Source organism: Saccostrea cucullata, unplaced genomic scaffold (assembly GCF_032062105.1).
Source record: "Saccostrea cucullata isolate Sc308-1 unplaced genomic scaffold, CSIRO_AGI_Scuc_v1 ctg10851, whole genome shotgun sequence".
NCBI classification, from domain to species: domain Eukaryota; kingdom Metazoa; phylum Mollusca; class Bivalvia; order Ostreida; family Ostreidae; genus Saccostrea; species Saccostrea cuccullata.
This window is the reverse complement of record NW_026937848.1, coordinates 11,422-24,738: the sequence shown is the minus strand read 5'-3', so window position 1 is coordinate 24,738 and position 13,317 is coordinate 11,422. Positions and strand designations below refer to the sequence as shown.

General features: G+C 31.5%; 1 long non-coding RNA gene across 1 annotated transcript; it reads left to right on the top strand.

The window, feature by feature from the left end:
* Positions 1-4,405: 4,405 nt before the first annotated feature.
* On the top strand, positions 4,406-6,685 carry LOC134248977 (uncharacterized). Its single transcript, XR_009988176.1, has 2 exons — positions 4,406-4,468; positions 5,754-6,685. It is a non-coding gene; the product is annotated as an uncharacterized LOC134248977 (long non-coding RNA).
* The last annotated feature ends 6,632 nt before the right edge of the window (positions 6,686-13,317 follow it).

Sequence of the window (13,317 nt, the reverse complement as noted above, 5' to 3'; positions counted from 1 at the left end):
ATTTTTGATATTCGAGAATTATGCCATTTAAATACATATGAATATATAAGAAGGTACCTAGGTACTTTACATAAATGTGCGTAAATACAAATATCATACGGTGGTACCTGTCACTGTGTATGAGTATTACATAAGTATATACTTGATGTGAATGTGCATAAGCACATAATGGAATATGTTAAATTACCTAAGTACTCGATGTAAATGTGTGTAAGCACACAAAGGAATATGTGCAAGTACGTAAGTACTGGATGTAAATGTGCGTAAGCACATAAAGGAATAAGCACAAGTACGTAGGTATTCGATGTAAATGTGCATAAGCACATTAAGGAATATGTGAAAGTACGTAAGTACTAGATGTAAATGTACGTAAGCACAGGAGTTGTATGGTAGTATGTAAGTACCTTTTTTCTGTGCGTAAGCGCATCTGTGTACATACTTGATGTAAGCGTGTGTAAGCGCATGTTACATTTTTAGAAAGAATGTCTTACTTGCTGTATGTGTGGTAAACATGTATGTATTATATAGTGCGGCTACCGTGCATAAGCAAGAAATTTTTATTCCTTTAAATAGCATGACATGAATATTTGAAAAAAAACATACTTCACTACATTTGCTACACAATTAAAGTTAACTTACATGTGTGCAATTTCAGAATTTTTTCAACATGTACAAACTAAAATACAATAAATTTACATTTCCTTCTTAAAAAATGAAAAAAGAAGGGAAAACATACTACATACATATATGATATATACATTTGTGTACATAACAAATCACCTCTAAGATCTTTCAACCTTAGACTTAGCTATCTGAGCATCTCTAATAATCTCTATTGGGGTTGGAATATATGTTGTGTAACAGTCGGATGACCATCTACCCAGGAAATTCAACAAATCATCCCCCAATCTTACTTTTGATCCTGTGATTGCTGCCCCTATTCCAAAAGAGTGACCATTGTAATTTTTACTTTATAATCCAAGTTTATCTAACATGATTTTTATCTTCTGGATAAAAACATTACGAGATAAAGCACTATTGTCACTTTGTATAAGTATATGGTTCCTTCTGTACGGCGATGATGCTTTTCATTTTTGAATATTTGGTCATGGCTTTCACTGGACATACAATAATTTGATTTGCAAAAATTGGAATGGAAACGCCATTTCTAAAAGGAACTGTCTTTGATCTTTTAAGTTCATTTGTGTAAATTTTTTTTACTATATCAACACAATTAACACAAAATTAATTACTATAAGTCGTTAACCAAAACGAATATTAATAAAGTCTTTAGTAAAGATAAAAACCAAACACGTTACTATAGGTCTGCACAACATTTAAGATAAGGGCAATCCCTGTTTGAACACAATATATTTGCAAGTGAATAGATGTAATTTTGTGTCCTTTCTAAACTTCCAAATGAAAAATGAGGTACTAATTAACAGATAACTTTTTTTTATTAGAATAAGCTTGGACTTGGACTGATTTTGATCGTCTTGCTTTTAGTCTGTCATATTTATGACACGGAGGCACATAGAGGCAGAGGAGAACCGAGTCTGGGGAATGTGAACCTTGAAAGAGAAGGCTTCTGGCCATCTGACCAATTACTGGAGAAATTGAAAGCCATTTCTGGAGCGAATGAATTTTGGGTGGTGGAAAAGATTAGAGAAAGAGAAACCCGAAGGATAGGAACCATGGGAGTCTGGTAGAAATTTTTCAAAAAGGACCGTTCTATAACTCGATTTTATTGGTAGAATTGAACTTTTTGTCTGTAAAGAATCAAATCAGTTATATTCATTTGTGTAAATTAACCTAATGAAATTTTCATTTTTTTCAATGATGAATAAAGCATTTAAAATCACTAAAATACGTTGATATATTTTCTGGAAGATTTAACAAACATACAGTCATGTACACAATAGAAGACAACAGAATTTTTGTAAAATCACAAGGTTGTGGAGTCAAAATAATTTTTTGAGTGATGATTACAGTGTGAATGTGTTGATTTGTTCTAAATTTGAAATGAATGTTTTAATGAGATCATTAATTCGTCGGTCTCTTCCTGTGACGAAAACAAAGAATATTGAATTCCATGAAAATCAAAGACTATACAGTATTCCCGAAACATTGATAGCGCGACCGCCTGAAATATGTGTGTGTAAAATGGTAAAAAATGGAAAAAAAAAACTTATACCCCAGACTTATGATAGACACAGATTTATAATTTTTGGTCCGAATTAAGGTAAAAAATGCTTCTAAAGTAAAAAAAAAAACATTTCAAGCTTAACGTTCCTTTATGTTTTCCTATTAATCTACTGTACATCTGTACATATTATGATTTTATAGGCTATCAACAGACTGGTAAGCATAAGCATTGAACTGAATAAATATGTGTAGAGTCACTACTTATAGATCCTCCATGCCCTTTCATTTTCACATTTCATTTTGGCGAAGATCAAAATAGTCAGAATGGATAATGTTTCGGATTTAAATCTCGTTTAATAAAAAAACAGACAAGTTATCTAAAGTTATTTGACATAAATCTTTTTTTTTTAAGAAATACAAGTATTTGTTAACAACTAGATAATAGAGCTATGATAATATTAATATGTAAAAGTAACCACATGAAAACCGAATTTCTTATTTAAATTTCCTTTTTTTTCTATTTTAACTGTGCGTGATTCAACGGAATTTTTTCATAAGTAAACAGAACAATAGTCTTATTTCAAAATATAATTTGGGCAATCTAAAAAAAAAATATGTTTGTTTGTCCTCTCTCTGACTGCCTAAAAATACTTCGATGCTAAACCCGTTTAAATCTCAATGAAACGATATATTTTTCCTTTTCTGATTATGTAGTGAAAATACATTAATTATTTGAAAATCATCTCCTCTGCACCTGAGTATTACTAGTAATCTGATGATCTAAGTACATAGTTAAGATAAGGAAAGGGAAGGGTATTTCATCCAAAATGATGCATTTTTGGCCCCCTTGTTAGTGGTACCCTGAGGGAAGCTCAAAAAATGAATGGATGCTTTGAAATCTGATTCTTGGTATTAAACAACCAGTTTTTTTTAAATTTTTTTACTCAACCTTTTACGCAACGGTGCTTTTTCGAAAACTGTTGAATAATTTTTTTTTCCAAAATCTCATTCATGAGCTCAGTGGTTCCTGTGGGGTTATCCAGAAAAATTCAGAATCGTAATCTAAAAATAAAATGTACCTAATCTGTATTTTTTTTGGCTATAATTATTCTATTTTGTTTACAGAAAATAACTAATAGTGGACATGCATTTTGTATTTGTTCCTGTGATCGGAATCTGTGTATTAAGTATTAAGTGAACATACTTACTGTATAGTTGTGATACGCAATGACGCTTCTTTCAAAATTTTGAATTTCATGGTCTCTAGTTTAAAACACAAACCAAAGGATGTATTCGCTTTCACAAAAGAATTGACCTATAGGAGAGAACAATTTCACGGAAAAAGTTACACTTTCATGATTATTAAATCCATGAATTTATCTTATTTATCTTTGCCACAAATATTATTATCTACTACATTTTTAATTCTTAATTTTTTGAAAGAAGAAAAAGCTATTTTCTCTTAATCCATCAGAAAAGCTAGTTCAGGTTACTTGACTTAGGGCTTGTAAGAATCCTGAGAAATCCATTAGAGATCTCCGAATAAAGGAGTGCAATAAGTGCCTATCGGAATTTCAACAATTTGCATTTGTTGGCGGACCTGATTGCCAAAAACTACAGAAATGTCAAAGTGGTTCTCCAGCATCTTTTCAGTTTCAACGTAAGATTACTTTTGAGAGTATATCACCAACATATAGTTTATACGTCTCCCAATTATGAGGAGCATACTTTGAGTACCATCAGAAGTTGCTGACACGAAAAAGATCCCTCGCTGTTCAATGGTCCTCAAGTCTAAAGCAGCTCTTTTAATATAAATATGTTTCACTCATCAATAAGCAAACTATTATATTTATAGAGTAGAAAGAACTGATCTAGAATATCTGCAGGATCCTAAAAAAATCCTCCTTAAAAGGAGCGGGGAGGTTAAAATTCCGGACCCATTCTGAATGCACCAATAAGAATTGTACCGAGGGAATCACTTCGACTTTTGCATGCCATTGGTAATATGAGAAACTAAATGGTTAAAGGCTTTATAATAAGCGTTACTTAAAATATTTACTGTATTAATTCTATACTGAAATATTGCACAAATTCTTATATGTATTCATTATTTGTTAAAGGTGTCCATTAGAAAACCAAATGAGTAAACGCCCATTATTATAACTATCTTTACAGTGATATTTAAATTGATTCGTTTTTATTGGTGCATAGGAACTTTTGATCGGGCATATATAAGCAAAAATACTGCACCCAATAAGCATTTTAATATCCTGCATTTGAAAAAGAGACACTGAAAGGACAGTAAAATAACACAGGGAAAATGGTAAGTTGCGTTGCATTTTTATTTTCTTCACGAGGGATGTTTTTCCAATTTTGAAAGACCCATTTGAAAGAAAAATTTCCCGATAAATCGCATTTCAAAATCAATATTCGTTAGCGTTTTTACTGTATTTTTGTCTAAATTATTCAAATTTCTGTAAAAAAAAAATATAGAAACGAATATAACATAATTTAATTTCAGGGCATCAATTAAGGAAGGCCCATACTTTTACGGATCCGGTTTTAATTTTACACATCAATATAAAATTCTGATTATCACTTGTCTAATGAAATAAAATATGTTTGGGTGGTTTATTTATTTACTTTTTGAAATTATTTAGTTTATCGTTGTTAAATGCATATTGTAAATATTTTTCATTATTTGAACTCTATAGTGGAAATTTTCTAATATTTGTGTAAATGGCAAAATAATCATTTAGGCTAAATTATAAATCTTACGGATTACAACATACGTAAGTGGTACAACGTACTTATGACCCTATCTTAACTAGCAAGATTGATGCTATCAAATCAAGGCTGCTATTGGTCGGAACTTATCAGCTCAGTCTGAATTAAATTAAACTTATGTTCACAAAACGTCTTTAAAATTCAATTACTAAACCTTTTAAAAATAATTTATTATATATTGAAAACCAATTTCTAATTAAAATCAAAGCTTATTATGAGGTACAAAAAAGATAATTTGAGTTTTCTCCCATATTTTAAAGACTGTATGAAAGCAATAATTACGAGAGTTGTCCCAGAAAAACACAAACATTTTGAATATTAACAAAATACCTTACCAGAATTATTATGCTTATTATTATTATTTTTTTTTTTTTGATTTCGACAAAATTGTGAGAGGTTGTAATTTCATATTTCATTATAAAGCAGAATTGAAAGGGTGTTATATATCGGTGGTCGGCGCACTGAAATTTTTTGACTTTTCATGATTAGCATTACCAGCTAAGTTTTTCCCACCAAGCTCAACAGAAATATAATCTGACAAAAGCTTCATCCCAATAGAACCTCAATGATCTAAATTTAGTATTTTTGTGTTAAAAATTTAACTTTGTCAACAAAAATAACACAAATATAAGTTGTTAACTGGAACGAACATTGATAGTTTTTTTTAGTAAAGACTAAAACCAATCCCTTTCCTATAAATCTGCACCACATTTAAATATCCTTGTTTGAACAAAATTATATTTTCAAGTGAATAGACTAAGTTTTGTATTCTTTCTTAACTTCCGAATAAAAATAAGGCACTGATTAAATGATTTTTTTAGGATAAGCGTGGACTTGGACTGCTTTTGATCGTCTTGCTTTTAGTCTGTCATATTAATGACACGGAGGCACAAGGTCAATCGTGGGAACCAAACAGAGGCAAAAGAGAACTGCGCCAAGAGAAGGACCTTGAAAGAGAAGGCTTCAAGCTACTGGAGAAATTGAAGGCCATTTCAGGAGAGAATAACTTTGGGGTAGCAGAAAGAAAGGAAAGGAAAATCATGAGGGGCACCTGGTAGAAATTTGTGAAAAAGAACCTCTCTGCAGCTGTTATTTGATTTTATTTTTAAAATTATGGAATTTTTTTGTCTGTAAAGAATCAACTCAGTTATACAATGTATTTTCCCAATGATACGTAAAGCATTTTAAATCACCAAAATACGTCAATATTTTTTCTTGAAAGTTTTCAAACATACAGTCATGTTCACAATAGATGACAACAGAATTATTGTAAAATCACATTTTCATGGAGACAATATTATTTTTGTGAGTGATGAAAACATTTTAGATCATGGAGTTATGATTTCATGTCTGATCACTCTCGTTGATTTGTTTTATATCTGAATTGAATGTTTCAATGAGATAATTATTTCGCTGAATCTCTTCCTATCTTGAAAACAAAGAATATGAAGAATTCCACGAAAATCAAAGACTTTACAGTACTAGTGTTCCTGAAACATTGATGGCACAAGCGCTTGTAATATGTGTGTCAAAAGTAAAATTCTTTAATATATCCACGACTTATAATAGGCACAGATTTATATATTTTGTTATAATTAAGGAAAAAAAATTGCAAAGTAAAATGCTTTTCAAACGTAACGTATCTTCAAGTTTTCCTGATCAACTGTTACAAAACGAAATGTACAGTACATATTATGATTAAAGCTATCAACGGATATACAATTCTTGAACTGAATAAATTTGTTGCACAGTCGATTCTTTTAGATGTCTGACTTTTTATTTTAACAATTCGTTTTGGTGAAGATCAAAATACTCAAAATCTGTTGTGTCTAGGATTTAAATCGCTTTTAAGAAAATACAAATTATTCAAAGTTTAATTTGATATAAGTTTTTAAAAAATATTTCTTAACGAATAAATAATACACCTATGATAATATTAATTAAACATTTCCCACATGAAAACCGAAATTCTAATCTAAAAATACTTTTAATTTTTTACTGTGTGTGATTCGACTTATTTTTTCACAAGTTCGGGAGTTGTTCGAAAAGTACGAAGACAGATGCGATAAAATCATTACTGTGAAGTTTATGCTTACAAAATTTTTCAGGTACGTTAAACAACAAAAGTTAGAAAAATGTTGAAAATTTTAGCTTGATACCTTTAATATTTTCTAAATTATCATAAAATGAAAAGACATTATTTGTTCACCCGGCGCAGTCAACATTTCATTGCATGACGTCATTGTTTCTCAATGTCCACAATCTCTACCTCATACATCGATCTTGATGAGATTCCTTGGAGTTAAGTAAAGATACAAACTCGTCTTATTAATATAATTTGAAAATGTCATAAATAGATGATTTCAATAAATATGATATTGTAAATAGATCTTTACATGGTGACAGATTCTAACTAATTATAACAGCTTATTTGCTTGTCCACGTTCCATATCTATTACTCATGATCAACGTCACTTTTCTATGTGACAAACTTTGAACACCCAATTACAAATGGACATTTACTTTTACATTTCACGTCTTTCTATTTTTTTCCCTATAAAAACAAGTACTTTGAATGCATTTTATTATTCAATGGCCCATTTAAATATATTTCCTAGGTCTATGCTAGTTTTTCCAGGGGTTGAAACTTTATAGCATGTTGAAAAAAAAATACCAATCCATTTCTGACGTCATTACAACTCATAAATTGTTTGGACATATGTTAAATTTACTATGAAATTCCATAGAACATAGAGAATGGGCTAAAAGTATGTTCGGTATATTTTTAAACAGGCTAAAATTGCAAAATGAGTATAAATATTATATTGTTAAGACCACATTTTGGCCCCCTGAAAAATCAACATCTTTAGAATGATAAATACTAGATATGTCCAATTGATATTTATTTTTAAAAGAGATTATATTAAAAATATTTCCAATATATTTTTCACATTTACATGCACCCACTGGCTGTAAATTACACGAGAAGTAATGGTATATTTGCTATCTAACAAAAGCCAAAAATATGCCTCTTTCTTGGTGTTTTTTTTTTTATATAAACAAAGAAAGATGTAGAACATAATCATTTTTCTTCAAAAAAGTATTGGATAGATACATCTTTGGTAAAAATATAAAGCTTGTTCTAGGCTGCACTCTATATTTTCAGGAAGAAAAACTGCTTGAAAATAAGCAGTTTTATACAAAATATGCAAAAATGGCGGGAAAATGTGAACTTTATGATGTCGTATTCCTAAAATGAAGGCATTTTGATCAAATTTGAAAATAACCAATAGAGGTGGCATGTATAGCTGTACAAATTAAAGCTATAAGTAAAGTAAAATTAAGATATTCATTTTAAGGGGGCATTTGATACGCTTATCATATATTACTCTTTACGATATAATATTGTCCTGTCAATATGTCTGCTGACATTTTCTTGAGAAAAAAGAAATTGCCACCTACAGTGTACATACCGACCATATTTCCTTTACTCTAAGTCGAGAGAGGGCAAATAATCATTATTTTGATGATGACCTTGACAATTTGTTGTCCAGATGTCACATAATTAATTTTGTAAAAGAAAAAAGTAAAAGAAAATTGGGTTGGTAGGTTAGTGGGAATATTTTAAAAAAAAAATTCAACAAACATATTGACAGAATTAAAAAATCAAGAAATAAAAAAAAAGATGTTTCTTTGAGGTTAAACAGATTTTATATCGGGGCATTTTTGACAAACAAACGTTTAACATTTTTTTAAAGATGGCTCAACTTAAACAATAATTTGAAATTCAATCATTGTTGTGTTTACTCATAAAAAAGTGCGTTGAATCACTGAAAGAAAAAATAAATTGCACTTTTAAATAGAATTTCGGTTTCTATGTGGGAAATGTTTATATAATAATTTCATAGCTGTAGCAACACTTTTGAAATACATTTACAGCTCCATAGATTACTATCACGTTTCAGAATTATTCATGCAGCAATGTATTTCCAAAGCATATTAATTTGTAGGGCTTCTCAGATGTTTAAATATATGTAATTTTGGTTTTAGCAATGCATATTTAACTAGTTTTAAATGATTCAAAACTGTGTAATATCCTTTTGATATACATTGCATGAATAATTCTGAAAAGGTGATAGTAATCTATGGAGCTGTAAAGACGAAAGTGGGTTTCACTGCTTTAAACGGATTCCTGAGATAAAAGATAGATCAAAATGTTCACAGCTCCATAAATTACTTTCACGTTTTCAGAATTATTTAAACCTTTTAACATCTGAGAAGCCCTACATATTATTGAACCTAAACTTTTTTGGCTTTTCTGCACTCAATAAAAAGTAGGTATTTGTTCCGTTGAAAATATCAGTGGAAAATGATTCATTTTAATGCATAATATGAAAAAGCATATGAAAAAGCAAAATGGTGAAAAAATTGTGTGATTTTTATACCATATTGTGCATTTTCTAATACCCGATTTGGTATATTTTTGTAAAGCTATATTACAAAGCTAACATATTCTGAAATTTGTTTTCATCTGCAAACCGTTACTGCGTATGATTTGTCCATATTTGTTATTTTATTAAATAAACTTAACTGTCTCATATTTCCAAATCTATTTCATTTTCCAAGATTCATCCAAAAATGTGCAGTACGGGGAGAGCAAGGGGGAATGTACAAGAACACAAATTGAGTGTGTGGTAAATTAAGATGAAAAATAGGAGAACCTATCAAGGTCAATGACGGAGCACTGCTGACAACAGAAAAAGAACAAGAAGAGATTGGCTGAAGACTTCCGCGAAGTACTTAATTGACCATCACCTGCTGAAATAGTTTCATACCCTAAGCTACAAAGGATCTGAACATCGACGAAACTATCTGGCCCACTAACTAAGGAGAAGATAATAGATGCCAGGGCGTGACAAATTTGATGCAGAGCTATTTTAAACAGACCCTATAATGGCAGCCGCCATCCTCCAACTACTGTTCACAGCTGTGTGAGATAGAGAAAAGGTACATGATTACTGGTGTAAAGGGGTGATTGTCAAGATCCCAAAGAAAGGAGCCCTGAGGATTGCAACAACTGGTGGGGAATAACTCTATTGTCTGCGCCAAGCAAGATATTCAATAGACCTTACTAAAAAATTATTCCATATTTCAGATTTCAATATTGTTTGTAGTAATTATAGTACGCACAGATATTTTAAAAAACATCACCAGAGGAGAGGGTGTTTCAAGTCCCACATGTAAAACTGTTAATATGGGTATCCTAGTATCTTCGTCGGAATTGACCTCTCCTCTCTTGAGGATGATAACCTAAGAAGGAGTTTCTTTGCTTGTGGTAATTCCAGTCCTTCCGAGGTACCCGGGTGTTCCTTCCTGGGGCTTTGGAGACTGTTACAGTCCTAGAGTTAGAGGAGCTCTGCTGCATAGAGCCCGAATGCCTGCGGTAATCCTCTAATTGCTTTGTGTTTTCATTGTGTAGATTGAGGATGTCTGTGTCCAACTGTTTTCTGATAGAGGTACTTTCCTTTGTAGCAAAACCTAAACGCTTAATGTTCTCAGCCCTAATTCTGTTGGCCTCATTTTCCTTAAATTGGTTTGCAAGGAAGTCTATAACTTTCTGCGAGACTCTTTTTTGGATGGCGTCGCTCAGTTCTTTCCATAAACTTCTGAATTTCTGCTCCTCCTGCTTATAACGTAGGTTGAGGAAACACTTCGTGTTTACATTATACCAATTAAGAAGGGTAATTCCCGGTCCTGTTTCCCTGAATTAGACTTTCAAGCTTTTTAGAAAGTTCGAGTCGTTCTTTAAGAGTTTTAGAGATTTCAGACAATCCATTTTCTGTAGCTCTATTGTAGGTAGCATTTGCGTCCGGTAAACGGATTGTTAAATCCAAATCATCTATCTGTGAGAAGGCTTCTTGGTTTGACGGTATCTCGAAATCATCATCCTTGAGGTTAGTTTTTCTGCTTTTTTTTTTTTTAGAGAAGGTCAACTAAGTCTTTGTAGCATTACGTGTAAAGTGTTATAGTTGTGCAGACTTTAACTATATAACTTTGAGATGTAAATTTAGGTTTCACTCCTAAAATTGTAACAAATCAATCGAATTCAGTGATTCGGGCGGATTAAAAATACTATGTAGTATGGATTTTATTTAATATCTTTAATTTCAAAATGTATGGACCATGCAGTCTAATACTTGTATATTATAACTATTCAGACGTTTTTAATAACATTGATATTATTAAGGAAGCCACATCTTTGTTGTTTTGTATGCAATATTCTTTATATTATAATCTCTAATTATTTTAGAACTTGTGTTTTTTTTTTTTTACTTTTTACCCATTTGACCAACAACATGGTCACTCATTGGTTGGTTGTATTAGCTTCAGATTGACTGAAAGGAGGCGTGGCTATTCGCTTCTGCGCGCTTCTTCCATCTTGACATTGCTGTTTTTAGCCAGTGCGAGTAAGCACGGCAGGATTAATTTTTGTGCCACTTATTTGTTTGCTTTGCAAATTATATACGGAAATTTTATTATCAATTGCTTAAATGCCTTATAGACTATTAATACGCTCAGACGATTATACACGTGGTGGTATTATTATTCACTCGGCACTTACTGGTTTACCCTCTATTTATACGCTCAGACGTATAATAGACGTGGTGCTTTATTATATTATCAGCAACATCATTTTATCCTCTGAGATAATTAATTCAATCTATAACCATTACTGTCAGAAGTTTCTAACAATGGCGCGACGCTTCAGGCGTCAAGATAAACAGAAGAAAAGTGTGTTAAGAACGTTTAATGCATATGCTCATAAACAACGCATTGAAAGAGCAAGCGTAATAAATGCAAAAAAATTGTTCTCAATTTATCCTCATGTTGTCTTAAAGATAACGAATACGTACTGTTAGCCAAAGGACTTAAATTCATCCCGTTACCACAAAGCAACAATCTCAAAAGGTTTCTTCTTAAGCATTTTGACGAATTTGCTAGAAAACTCAGATGCAAATTCTTCTTTGATATCGGTGAAAATAATAACTTCATCCCATCAGAACATCTACTGGTTATAAACCCGATCAGGCATGCGGTGCTCTTGAAAATTATATTGACAAAACCAAATTAGAACTAAACAAATAAATATTACATTATAGAAAAGTCGTAAGATTAAATGTTCTTTTGAGATCAATACTAAGTTGGTAACATAACGAGTCTCTATGTTCATCTGTGTCTAATCAAAGAGACATACCTCTTTCATGATTATTAAAACATACGAAACAGCGGTGTTTTTCAATCGTCTAAAACTCCTATTAAGGGTCAAAAAGTGACCCCATGGGCCATAATTTTTAAATTGTACTCTTTATTCTTGGTACAAAACCAAAATCAGTTTGAAGATTGGTTGAAAAATAAAACAGTTACAGAGAATTCGAAAAAGCTGTTTTCTTTACTGACCCCTAAAATACTTTCTGTTTTAGGGATTTTTGTTTTCATGTCCTAACCACCTGGAGACAATGCTAGAGTGATTATTCAAGTGAAATATGGCAAGAATCGCTTGCTTCCTTTTTCAGATAATGGAACAAGCTTTATTTCGAATTTAACATAGCAATCTCCATAGGCAACTTTAAAAGACTCATAAAACCGGAAGTACTCCTTATATGCATACCAAAATTAAAACATAGAGAAAATATTAGGCTCCAAAAAGGTGGTCAAAGGGAGGTTACTCTTTGACAATTATTTTTGAAATTACTTAAAAATACAATATTTCAGGTCTCTAAAATTCCTATAAGGGATCAAAAAGTGACCCCACGGCCAATAATTTTCAAATTGTCCCTCTTGTGGTTAACTCAAAACCGAAAAAATGTTTAGGATCAAAAAGTGACCCCACGGCCAATAATTTTCAAATTGTCCCTCTTGTGGTTAACTCAAAACCGAAAAAATGTTTATAAAGATATATGGGCAAATAAAAAAATTACCGTCAAAAAACTGTTTTCTATACTGACCCCAAAAATCCCTTTTATTTTAGGGAACTTTGTTTTCATGACCTAACCACCTAAAGACACTGCAACAATTATTAATCATGTGAAATATCACAAGAATTGCTTGCTTCCCTTTTGAGATAATGGAACAAACATGATTTCAAATTTAACATAGAAATCTCCATAGGCAATTTCGATGGACTCATAAAACAGGAAGTACTCTTTATATACACACCAAAATTGAAACATAGAGAGCATATTAGACTCCAAACAGGTTGGGCAAAGGGAGATAACTCTTACACGATTATTTTTGAAATGACTTAAAATACCATATTTCAGGACTCTTAAACTCCTATAAGGATCCAAAAGTGACCCCACGGACCATATTTTTTAGACTGTACTC